The sequence below is a fragment of the Hypanus sabinus genome, chromosome 17 (genome assembly GCF_030144855.1).
Source record: "Hypanus sabinus isolate sHypSab1 chromosome 17, sHypSab1.hap1, whole genome shotgun sequence".
Lineage (NCBI taxonomy): Eukaryota > Metazoa > Chordata > Chondrichthyes > Myliobatiformes > Dasyatidae > Hypanus > Hypanus sabinus.
The window spans coordinates 78,558,182-78,570,645 of record NC_082722.1 but is presented as its reverse complement, the minus strand read 5'-3'; positions in this window follow the sequence as shown (position 1 = coordinate 78,570,645).

Genomic DNA, 12,464 nt, shown 5'->3' with positions numbered 1-12,464 from the left:
CTCTCTGTTGCACCTCCTCGTGTTCTGTTCTTTTAAAGAAAGGAAGGCAAAGAGATCCCTGTGTAGACACTGAGCTAGAAGCTCTACGTCACAACCCCGTCTCCAAATGTGACACCGCCCCCAGTTACGCAATTGGTTCCCCTGCTGGGATACGTCGGGCTGGGAAGCCCCTGCTGATGCTGGAGCTGAGGGAGGTTTCTAATGTAAACAATGTATCCATATTTATCTCTGGTAAGGGGGAAGGGTAGTTGCAACTGGTAAAGAGTGAGAAACCTCACATGGAATAAGCATTGTATAAAGGGAAGTATTAAAGCGTTTGTCAAAGTGGATAAATGCCCGTGCCCAGATGTTAACATCCCAGGTTTCCAACTGAAGCAAAGCACCTGAAGAGGATCTGTCTACTGTTCTCTGGTTCTCCCTGGTGCAAGAGCTGAAAAAGGAAGCAAGCAAATTGGTGTGACGTTGCAGAGGGGGTGGGAGGGGGAAGAATAGGCTAGGTGAGACCATTGAGGTTGGGGACTCTACATCTAGAGGCCATGGGTTAAAGGTGAAAGGAGATATTTAAGAACTTCTTCACTCAGAGGATGGGGTGAGTGTGGAAAGAGTTGCCAATGAAAGTGGTTGATGCGGGTTCAACCCCGGAGCTCAAAGTACATTTATTATCAAAGCATGTATAAAGTATATAACTGAAATTCGTCTTGCAGGTAGCCATAAAACAAAGAAATGCTGTAGAAACCGTTTAAAGAAAGACCCACAAAACACAACCATCAAATGTGTGGGGGGGGAAAAACAAATCATGCAAGCAGCTAAAAGCGAACAAATAACGCACAGAACATTAAACGTCAAATCTCAGAATTCCCAAAAGTGAGTCCACAGCCAAGAGCCACCAGGATGAGTGAAGTCTGTCCAGGAGCCAATGGCACTGAGTTTCTCAGTTCAACACTGTGGCAATGGCTGCAGGCCACAGCTGCAGACCCAGATCTGCAATCTCAGCATTTCAGAGAAATTTGCATGTGAACATGGATGGGAGAGCTGTGCTCTAGGTGCAGATTAATGGGACTAAAAAGGCCTGTTTCTGTGCTGTAGTACTCTAATAGGACAAAGGAAATATCTCTGTTCAGCTGTGGCTGAGATGGCCATGTTGGTGGGTTAATGGGGCTGGTGAAGAATTGAAGAAAGGAGTCTAAAAGGTACAAAATGAGGGCAGTTAGAATGCAAGAACATAAGTAGGTTTTTAATTTTGTTCAGAATGCACTTAATTGCCAAAGCTTGTGTTTGTTGTCCATCCTCAGTTATCCTTGAATTGAGACACACGCGTGTTTTGGTGTAGAACAGATTTCAATCTCTGAAGGCCATTAGTGGCTAGAAGGTTGTCACAAAAATCCACCGATACTAATTATTTAATTAGTTTTTTTTAAAGAGATGTAGGGCAACAGGAACAGGTACTACCAGCCCAACAAGCTTATGCTCCCCATTTACACTATGTGACCAGTTAACCTACCAACTCGATACATCTTTGGAATGTGGGAAGAAACTGGAACACCCAGAAGAAACCCATATGGTCACAGGAAGAACATACAGTACTGTACAAAAGCGAATAGCTCGGGTGCCTAAGACTTTTACACAGAACTGTACATTATTCCTTTCCAGTTACCAAATAACACACAATACTACAAAGCTAAGTACTCCTATTTCTGTTTCCCAACCACCTTCCTATGTTAACCAATATATAGCACTGTGCAGAAGTCTTAGACACATTAGCTATATATGTGTGTCATAGAGAAGAACAGCACAGAAACAGGCCCTTTGGACTATCTAGTCTATGACAAAACCATTTAAACTGCTGACTCTTATCGACCTGCACTGGGACCATAGCCCTCCATACCTTTACAAATCATACACCTATCAAAACTTCTCTTAAATGCTAAAATAGAGCTTGCGTGGACATTTGTGCTGGCAGTTTGTTCCACACTCTCATAACCCTCTGAATGTAGAAGTTACCCCTCATGTTTCCCTTAAACTTCTCACCTTTCACCCTTAAGCCATAATCTCTGGCTGTAGTCCCACCCAAACTCAGTGGAAAAAGCCTGTTTGCATTTACCCTATCTGTACCTCTCAAACAGTTTTGTATACCTCTATCAAATCTTTCAATCTTCTACTTTCTAAAGAATTCAGTCCTAACCTATTGAATTTCTCCTTATAACTCAGGTCATCCTCCAGACCTGGCAACATCCTTGTAAATTTTCTCTGTAACTCTTCCAAACCTTGTTTATATCTTTCCTGTAGGTAGGTGACCAAAACTGCACACAGATCTCCAGATTAGTCCTCACCAATGTGTGATACAATTTCAACATTACATCCTATCTTCTGTACTCAGTACTTTGATATATGAAGGCCAATGTGCTAAAAGCTTACCATACAACCTTATCCATCTGTGATGCCATTTTCATTGAATTATGTAGCTGTATTCCCAGATCCCTCTGTTCTACCGCACTCCTTGGTGCCCTACTGTTCACTGTGTAAGATCTACCCTGGTTGGTCCTACCGAATGACAAAACCTTGCACTTGCCTGCATTAAATTCCATCTGCCATTTTTCAGCCCATTTTTCCAACTGATGTAGATCCCTCTGCAGCCATGACGGCCTTCACCACTGTCCACCACACCCTTAATCTTGGTGTCATCTGCAAATTTGCTGATCCATTTAACCATATTATCCAGACAATTGATATAGATGACAAACAACAAAGGACCCAATACCAATCTCTGCAGCACACTACAAGTCACAGCCCTCCAATTAGAGAGGCAACCTTCTACGCCCATTCTCTGGCTTCTCCCACAAAGCCAATATCTCATCCAATTTACGACCTCATCCTGAAAGCCGAGCAACTGAACCTTCTTGACCAGAAAGTTGACCAGGTTCTGTGGGACCTTGTCAAGTGCCTTTACTAAAGTCCATGTGGACAACATCCACTGCCTTGCCTTCATCCACTTTTCTGGTGGCTTCCTCAAAAGATTGATTAGCAACAGGAGAGGTACCAGCAGACTGAAGGATAGCAAATATTGTTTCACTGTTCAATAAAGGCTCTAAACAGGATCCAAGAAATTATATGGTTGATAAGTCTGACATCAGTCATGGGAAAGTTATTAGAAGGTATCCCAAGGGATCAGATATAAGTATTTGGATAGACATGGACTGATTAAGGATAGCCAGCATGGCTTTGTGTGTGGTAGATCTGACAAGTAAAGCCACCCCTTCTCCTTTAATCCCTCCTGCTCATCAAGTCAAAAACCACCAAACCCTGGAACATTGAGCTGCCAATGCTGCCCCTCCTGCCGCCAAATCTCACTAATGGCTACAAAGTCATAATTCCAGGTGTGAACTCATTCGCTTTTACTGCGATACTTCTTGCATTGAGATATACGCAGCTCAGGACACTAATTGCACCATTCTGAACCATTTGATTCCTGACTTTGAGGTCTTACCATCTGCCTTCACAACCTCTCCACTAACTGTCCTGGCACTCTGGTTCCCATCCCCCTGCAACTCTAGTTTAAACTCCACCATGCAGCATTAACAAACCTTCCTGCTAGGGTATTAGTCCCCTTCCAGTTCAGGTACAAGCTATCCCCATTGTACAGGTACCACCTTCCCTGCAAGAAAGCCCAGTGCCCACCCTCCCTCCTTGCTATACCTCCTTAGCCATGTATTTGTGCTCTTCACTCTCTCCATGGCAGAGCCAATGATGAGCAAGGGAGAGTGGTCGACAACTCTTGTTCATGTTGAGACTCAAATTGACACTCAGGTGGTGGTTCTCACACTGTTTGACAAGCCTCTCTGTACGCCGCCCCCTCATTGTGCTGATGAGGCCAACTGTTGTTTGAACTGGGTCTGGCAGTGCAGTTGTGAATCAACAGCGTGAACAGCAATGGACTGAGCATTCAACCCTGGGGGAGGGGTGCAGGGGGCACCAGTCCTCAGCATGACGTTGACAACTTTGACTGACTGGGTTCCAGAAGTCCAGGACCCAATTACAAAGAAGAGTGCTGAGTCCCTTCGAGGCCTCTGAGCGATGAGCATCTTAAACACTGAGCAGAAATGGATGAACAATACCCTGGTGCATGGGGAATCTTTTTCTAGGTGGGATAGGACAGAGTGGAGGGCTGAGGCTATGGCATCGTCAGTGGACAAGTTTGAGCAATAGTCGAACTGGAAAGGGTCAAATGTTGCTGGGGGTTTATGTGATCCATTACACGTAAACAAAACCAGAGGAGGTGAAGAGTATTTTAAGATGCCGTTGTACCAAGCAGGTGAGAGACAAGATTGGCAGCAATGGTTTCAGTAGTCTGTGTGTGTGGGTCACAGTAGCCAAGAGACTCAAACAGACTAGGGGTCTGTGAATTGCCCCTAATGTATCTGCCTCTACCACCGTCCCTGGCAACGTTTTCTGCACACCCACCACTCTCAGTGTAAAAAAACTTAACTCTGACAACCCTCTATACTTCCCTCCAATAACATTCAAATTATGCCTCGTCATACTGGACATTTCCACTCTAGGAAAAAGGCTTCCACTCTATTTGAACATGAGATTCTGCTGATGCTGGAAATCCAGGGCAACCATACCGAAAATGCTGGAGGAACCCAGCAGGTCAGGTAGCATCTCTGGAAATGAATAAACAGTTGACATTTCGGTTCGACACCCTTCTTCAGGACTGAGAAGGAACCGGGGAAATGCCAGAATTAGAAGGTGGGGGAGGGGAAGGAGTCCAAGCTAGAAGGTGATAGGTGAAGTCTAAAGTGTGGGTGAGGGGGGATGAAGTAAGAAACTGGAAGGTGATAGGTGGGACAGGTAAAGGGCTGGATAAGAAAGAATCTGATAGGAGAGAAAATTGGAGCTTGGGAGAAAGAGTAAGAGAGGCACTGGGGGAGGTGATGGGCAGATAAGCAGAAGAGTTATCATTTCCATAGATGCTGCCTGACCTGATGAGTTCTTCCAGCATTTTACATGTTGCTCCACTCTAAGCTTCTTATAAATACTGGGAAATTGTTCCCAAATGCTGCCACAAAGGCCACGCACACTTCAGATTTGTCATATTTCTAACCTGTCCCATATATGTAAATGTGGAAAAACTGCCCCATAGCATCAATGAACTCGAGCTACAATATCTATAATTTCCAAACAGACTTTCCTAATGGAAATCTATCTCATCAAATTGGGCCCAGTGCCCATTGGCCTCTCAGTGCCCTTTGCGATTGTTTATGGGATGAAAGTTGTAATTTGAGGCCTTAAACTGACCTGCCCAATTCTTAAGTAAAAATTCGCTTGGTAATTTCACAAGGGGTGTGGTTTGTGTTTATGTGAAGTTGACTTGCTGCCTTCTGGCAGAACTACTGTTTTTGACAGTTTCTCTCTCACAGGAAGGCAAGTTTTTTTCATAAGTGAGGTTGTCATTAGTAACTGGTGGAAATTACATAAACCAAGTACTTTTCAGGTCATTTTCTGAGCAATGCTTCCATAGCTTTTTCTGCCTGTTAGACACACCTTAAAACCCTTCTCTGGAACGGTAGTGTGGACCTTTATGTATTTATTGAGATATAGCGCAGAGAGTAGACCATTCTGTCCCTGCGAGCCACGCGGCCCAGGCCCGATTTAACTAGATAATCCTGGGAAATTTACAAAGACAAATTAGCCTACCAATTGCTACATCTTTAGACTGTGGGAGGAAACGAACACCCAGAGGAAACCCACACAGTTATGGGGAGAGCGTAAAAACTCCTTACAGACAGCGGCGGGTAATGAACCTTGGTCACCTGTGTTGAAAACCACTGCACTACCGTGCTGCCCCTATGATGACTGACCAGAGGGCTAAGTTCATTGTTCCCTGAAGGTGGCATAGGGTGATAAAGTAGGCACATACCACAAGGCAGGATTAGGCCATTTGCATATCGAGTCTGCAAAACCATTCCATCATGGCTGATTTATTATCCCTCAAATCCCATTCTTCTGCCTCTCCCCCCCCCCCTGTAATCTTTGATGCCCTGACTAATCAAGAACCTATCAATCTCTAAACATACCCAATGACCTGGCCTCCACAGGCATCTGTAGCAATGAATTCCATAGATTCTACACCTTCTGGCTAAAGAAATGTCCCCTCATCCGTTCCAAATGGACATCCCTCTATATCCCTGAAGCTGTATCCTCCAGTCCTAGACTGTTCCACTATAGGAAACATCATCTTCACATCCATCCTATCTAGATCTTTCAATATTTGATGGGTCTTAATAAGATTTACCCCTCATTCTTCTAAACTCCCACAAGTATGGGTCCAGAGCCATTTAACAGTCCTCATATGTTAACCCTTTTGTTCCCAGGATATTTCTCATCACCCTCCCCACTGCCAGCCTATCTTTTCTCAGATAAGGGGCCCAAAGCTGCTCACAGTCTGACCAATGCCTCATAAAGTCTCAGCATTAATTCCTTGCTTTTATACTCTAGTCCTCTGGCGGGGATGTATGCCAAAGAATTCAGCAGTATGTAGACCATTTGGAAATATGGGCAGAGAGTTTGAAATGAGGTGTTACACTTTGCGAGGTCAAAATGTATTGGAAAAATACATGGTTGACTGTTCCTAATCAGAATATAGTTTTCCTAAATTTGGAATCCTTGCTGATAGTCCGCCAACTGCTGATGTAAGACTCACTGGTCTCTAGTTCACAGGATTAGTCCTGTTACTTTCCTTGAACAAAGGAGTAACATTTGCCACCCTCCAGTCTTCTGATACTACTATGTCCAGTAAGGACACAAAGATCATCACCAACAGTACAGCATCTGTCTCTTTCTCCTCCCATAGTAAACTGGGGTATATCCTGGGGACTTACCTATCCTAATGTTTTTTCAAAAGTCCCAACACAGCCTCGTCCTTAATCTTGTCTAACTTTCATCTGAAGTAGCCAGTCTGCAACCAAACGAGAAAGACCGGTTATCTGAAATTGTTAAATTCAAGGTTGACTCCTGAGGGCTGTGCCTCATTGTAACTTGACATGATGGTTAGATAGGGCTCAGAGCAAGGGTCAAAAGACAAAGTGCAAAGGTGACTGAAACCTGCAGCCTCACGGTTGCCCTTCCAGACTACACCGAGATCAGGAAGATAGGTCAGATCAGACATCAACAGTTTTTCCCAGGGTAGATTTAAGGTGAGAGGACAGATTTAAATGGACCATAAGGTGGCATGGTAGCAAGGTGGTTATTGAAACATTTTACAGCGTCAATGATCTGGGTTCGTGTTGGTGTCTTTGAGAGGGTAAAACCTGGCTAACCATAGAGATGAGCTGTTAGCAAGGTTAACTGGTTTGTGAGTAAATGGGAGCAATTAGAGTGAGAAAGTAGACAAAATTGTGAAACACAGAGCAGGAGGGTGGGGCTGGCAGCTGATGTGAGACGCATCCTCCACTCCCCAAGAGAGAAAGAGGAATTAAAGAGAAAGGAAAGCTGAGCCAGATTGACAACAGAGCGCAGGTACTGGAACCTGGGGCAAGACAAAGTTCCTGAAGAACTCATTGGACAGACGGCATCTGTAGAGGCAGAAGGATGACCGAGACCTGGACCTGACAGGAAGCTGAAATAAAGTTAGATGTGGCCCTTGTGGCTAAAGGGATCGGGGGTACGGAGAGAAAGCAGGTACAGGGTTCTGAGTTGGATGATCAGCCATGATCATACTGAATGGCGGTGCAGGCCCAAAGGGCCATTTGGCCTACTCCTGGACCTATTTTCTATGCTTCTAAATCAGCACAGATTAGGAAGCACCGTGGGGTGTGCCCAGGAAGTGAAATGCAGTCTTGATGATGTGCAGCAGGGTCTTCGGGAATGTTAACTCCACTTCCATTCCACAGGACAGAGAGGTTGGGAGAGATGGGAAGAGAGGCTGAGAGAGGGGAGACTGGGCTATCGAGAGAGAAAGCAGATTGGGTGATAGGGGATGGAGAGAGTGAGCTAAAGGAGAGGGAGAGAATGGGGATAGAGAGGGTTTGGAGGGGAGAGGAGGACAGAGAAATAGAAGATGGGAGAGAGGGCAGATGGGGGTGATTGAGAAAGCAGATAGAGAGACATGGGCAGACAGTGAAGGGGACAGAGAGAGAAAGATATAAGGGGGATGGGTAGAAAGGGAAATACAGAGGGTGATAGAGAGGGGAGTGGATAGAGTGAGGAGAATAGAGGGGTAATGGATAGAGTGAGGGGATAAGAGGGAGTGGATAGAGTGAGGGACTATAGAGGGGGAATGGACAAAATGAGGGGGATAAGAGGGGAATGGATAGAGTGAGGGGATAGAGGAAATGGATAGAGTGAGGGGATAGAGAGGGAATGGATAGAGTGAGGGGGATAGAGGGAATGGACGGTGAAGGGGATAGAGGTGGGAATGGATAGAGTGAGGGGATAGAGGGGGGAATGGACAGAGTGAGGGGGATAGAGAGGGGAATGGATAGAGTGAGGGGGATTGAGGGGATAGAGGGGAATGGATAGTGAGGGGGATAGAGGGGAATGGATAGAGTGAGGGGGATAGAGGGGAATGGATAGAGTGAGGGGATAGAGGGGAATGGATAGAGTGAGGGGATAGAGGGGGAATGGATAGAGTGAGGGGATAGAGGGGGGAGTGGATAGAGTGAGGGGGATAGAGGGGGAGTGGATAGAGTGGGGGGGATAGAGGGGGAATGGATAGAGTGAGGGGGATAGAGGGGGAATGGATAGAGTGAGGGGATAGAGGGGGAATGGATAGAGTGAGGGGATAGAGGGGGAGTGGATAGAGTGAGGGGATAGAGGGGGAGTAGATAGAGTGAGGGGATAGAGGGGGAATGGATAGAGTGAGGGGATAGAGGGGGAATGGATAGAGTGAGGGGGATAGAGGGGGAATGGATAGAGTGGGGATAGAGGGGGAGTGGATAGAGTGAGGGGATAGAGGGGGAATGGATAGAGTGAGGGGATAGAGGGGGAATGGATAGAGTGAGGGGATAGAGGGGGAGTGGATAGAGTGAGGGGGATAGAGGGGGAGTGGATAGAGTGAGGGGGATAGAGGGGGAATGGATAGAGTGAGGGGATAGAGGGGGGAATGGATAGAGTGAGGGGATAGAGGGGGGAATGGATAGAGTGAGGGAGATAGAGGGGGAATGGATAGAGTGAGGGGGATAGAGGGGGAATGGATAGAGTGAGGGGATAGAGGGGGGAATGGATAGAGTGAGGGGATAGAGGGGGGAGTGGATAGAGTGAGGGGGATAGAGGGGGGAGTGGATAGAGTGAGGGGGATAGAGGGGGAATGGATAGAGTGAGGGGATAGAGGGGGGAGTGGATAGAGTGAGGGGGATAGAGGGGGAGTGGAAAGAGGGGATAGAGGGGGAATGGATAGAGTGAGGGGATAGAGGGGGAGTGGATAGAGTGAGGGGATAGAGGGGGAATGGATAGAGTGAGGGGATAGAGGGGGAATGGATAGAGTGAGGGGGATAGAGGGGGAATGGATAGAGTGGGGATAGAGGGGGAGTGGATAGAGTGAGGGGATAGAGGGGGAATGGATAGAGTGAGGGGATAGAGGGGGAATGGATAGAGTGAGGGGATAGAGGGGGAGTGGATAGAGTGAGGGGGATAGAGGAGGAATGGATAGAGTGAGGGGATAGAGGGGGGAATGGATAGAGTGAGGGGATAGAGGGGAATGGATAGAGGGGGAATGGATAGAGTGAGGGGGATAGAGGGGGAATGGATAGAGTGAGGGGATAGAGGGGGGAGTGGATAGAGTGAGGGGGATAGAGGGGGGAGTGGATAGAGTGAGGGGATAGAGGGGGAATGGATAGAGTGAGGGGATAGAGGGGGAATGGATAGAGTGAGGGGGATAGAGGGGGAATGGATAGAGTGAGGGGATAGAGGGGGGAGTGGATAGAGTGAGGGGGATAGAGGGGGAGTGGATAGAGGGGATAGAGGGAATGGATAGAGTGAGGGGGATAGAGGGGGAATGGATAGAGTGAGGGGATAGAGGGGGAGTGGATAGAGTGAGGGGATAGAGGGGGAATGGATAGAGTGAGGGGGATAGAGGGGGAATGGATAGAGTGAGGGGGATAGAGGGGGAATGGATAGAGTGGGAATGCATAGAGTGAGGGGGATAGAGGGGGGAATGGATAGAGTGAGGGGATAGAGGGGGAATAGATAGAGTGAGGGGGATAGAGGGGGAATGGATAGAGTGAGGGGATAGAGGGGGGAATGGATAGAGTGAGGGGGATAGAGGGGGGAGTGGATAGAGTGAGGGGATAGAGGGGGAATGGATAGAGTGAGGGGATAGAGGGGGAATGGATAGAGGGGGATAGAGGGGGAATGGATAGAGTGAGGGGATAGAGGGGGGAGTGGATAGAGTGGGGATAGAGGGGGAATGGATAGAGTGAGGGGGATAGAGGGGGGAGTGGATAGAGTGAGGGGATAGAGGGGGAATGGATAGAGAGGGGATAGAGGGGGGAGTGGATAGAGTGGGGATAGAGGGGGAATGGATAGAGTGAGGGGGATAGAGGGGGGAGTGGATAGAGTGAGGGGATAGAGGGGGAATGGACAGAGTGAGGGGATAGAGGGGGAATGGATAGAGTGAGGGGATAGAGGGGGAATGGATAGAGTGAGGGGGATAGAGGGGGAATGGATAGAGTGAGGGGGACAGAGGGGGAATGGATAGAGTGAGGGGATAGAGGGGGAGTGGATAGAGTGAGGGGGATAGAGGGGGGAGTGGATAGAGTGAGGGGATAGAGGGGGAATGGATAGAGAGGGGATAGAGGGGGGAGTGGATAGAGTGAGGGGGTTAGAGGGGGAATGGATAGAGTGAGGGGATAGAGGGGGAATGGACAGAGTGAGGGGATAGAGGGGGAATGGATAGAGTGAGGGGATAGAGGGGGAATGGATAGAGTGAGGGGGAATGGATAGAGTGAGGGGATAGAGGGGGGAATGGATAGAGTGAGGGGGATAGAAGGGGAATGGATAGAGTGAGGGGATAGAGGGGGGAGTGGATAGAGGGGGGAGTGGATAGAGTGAGGGGATAGAGGGGGAATGGATAGAGTGAGGGAGATAGAGGGGGAATGGATAGAGTGAGGGGATAGAGGGGGAGTGGATAGAGTGAGGGGGAAGATGCCAGAATAAGGTGGGGAGGGGATAGACAGGAGTAAGAGACGGAGATGCAAAGCTGGCGTAGAGGGGTGCAGATGGAGAGTAAGGACTAGGAGGGGGAAGAGAGACGGGAGAGAGTGCGAGTGGGGAGGGGAGGGGGAGCAGTGGGGAGGGGTTGGTGGGACGAGTAGGGGAAGGGGAATTGGGAGAGGAGGAGAGGGGAGTGATGGGATTGTTTTGCGAGTGCAGATTGGAGATGATGGACAGTGTGGAGAGGGGGAGAAGGGTGGGGGTAGGGAAGGGAAGAGAAGGGGGAAAGGAGGGAGTAGTATTGTTTTGGGAGAGTGAGAGGGGATTGGAGAAGATCGAAGGGGAGTGTGGAAGGAGGGGAGAAGGGTGGGGATGAAGGATTGGATATGATAAGAGGAGGGGTGGGGAGGGGGTATTGGAGATGATCGGAGGGTGGGGAGGGGGAAGGATTGTTTTGGGAGAGTGAGAGGGGATTGGAGATGATCGAAGGGGAGTGTGGAAGGAGGGGAGAAGGGTGGGGATGGGGGATTGGAGATGATCAGAGGGTGAGTGTGGAGGGGTGGGGAAGGGGGTATTGGAGATGATTGGAGGGGGAGAAGGGTGGAGAGGGTGAGGGTGAGGGAGGGGAGGGGGAAGGATTGTTTTGGGAGAGTGAGAGCGGATTGGAGATGATCGGAGGGGGAGAAGGGTGGAGAGGGTGAGGGAGGGGAGGGGGAAGGATTGTTTTGGGAGAGAGAGGGGATTGGAGATGATGGGAGGGGGAGGAGGGTGAGGGAGGGGGGGAGGGGAAGGATCGTTTTGGGAGAGAGGGGATTGGAGATGATCGGAGGGGGAGGTGAGGGAGGGGAGGGGAGGGGAGGGGAAGGATCGTTTTGGGAGAGGGGATTGGAGATGATGGGAGGAGGGTGAGGGAGGGTGAGGGAGGGGAGGGGAAGGATCGTTTTGGGAGAGAGGGGATTGGAGATGATGGGAGGGGGAGGAGGGTGAGGGAGGGGAGGGGAGGGGAGGGGAAGGATCGTTTTGGGAGAGAGGGGATTGGAGATGATGGGAGGGGGAGGAGGGTGAGGGAGGGGAGGGGAGGGGAGGGGAAGGATCGTTTTGGGAGAGAGGGGATTGGAGATGATGGGAGGGGGAGGAGGGTGAGGGAGGGGAGGGGAGGGGAGGGGAAGGATCGTTTTGGGAGAGAGGGGATTGGAGATGATGGGAGGGGGAGGAGGGTGAGGGAGGGGAGGGGGAGGGGAAGGATCGTTTTGGGAGAGAGGGGATTGGAGATGATGGGAGGGGGAGGAGGGTGAGGGAGGGTGAGGGAGGGGAGG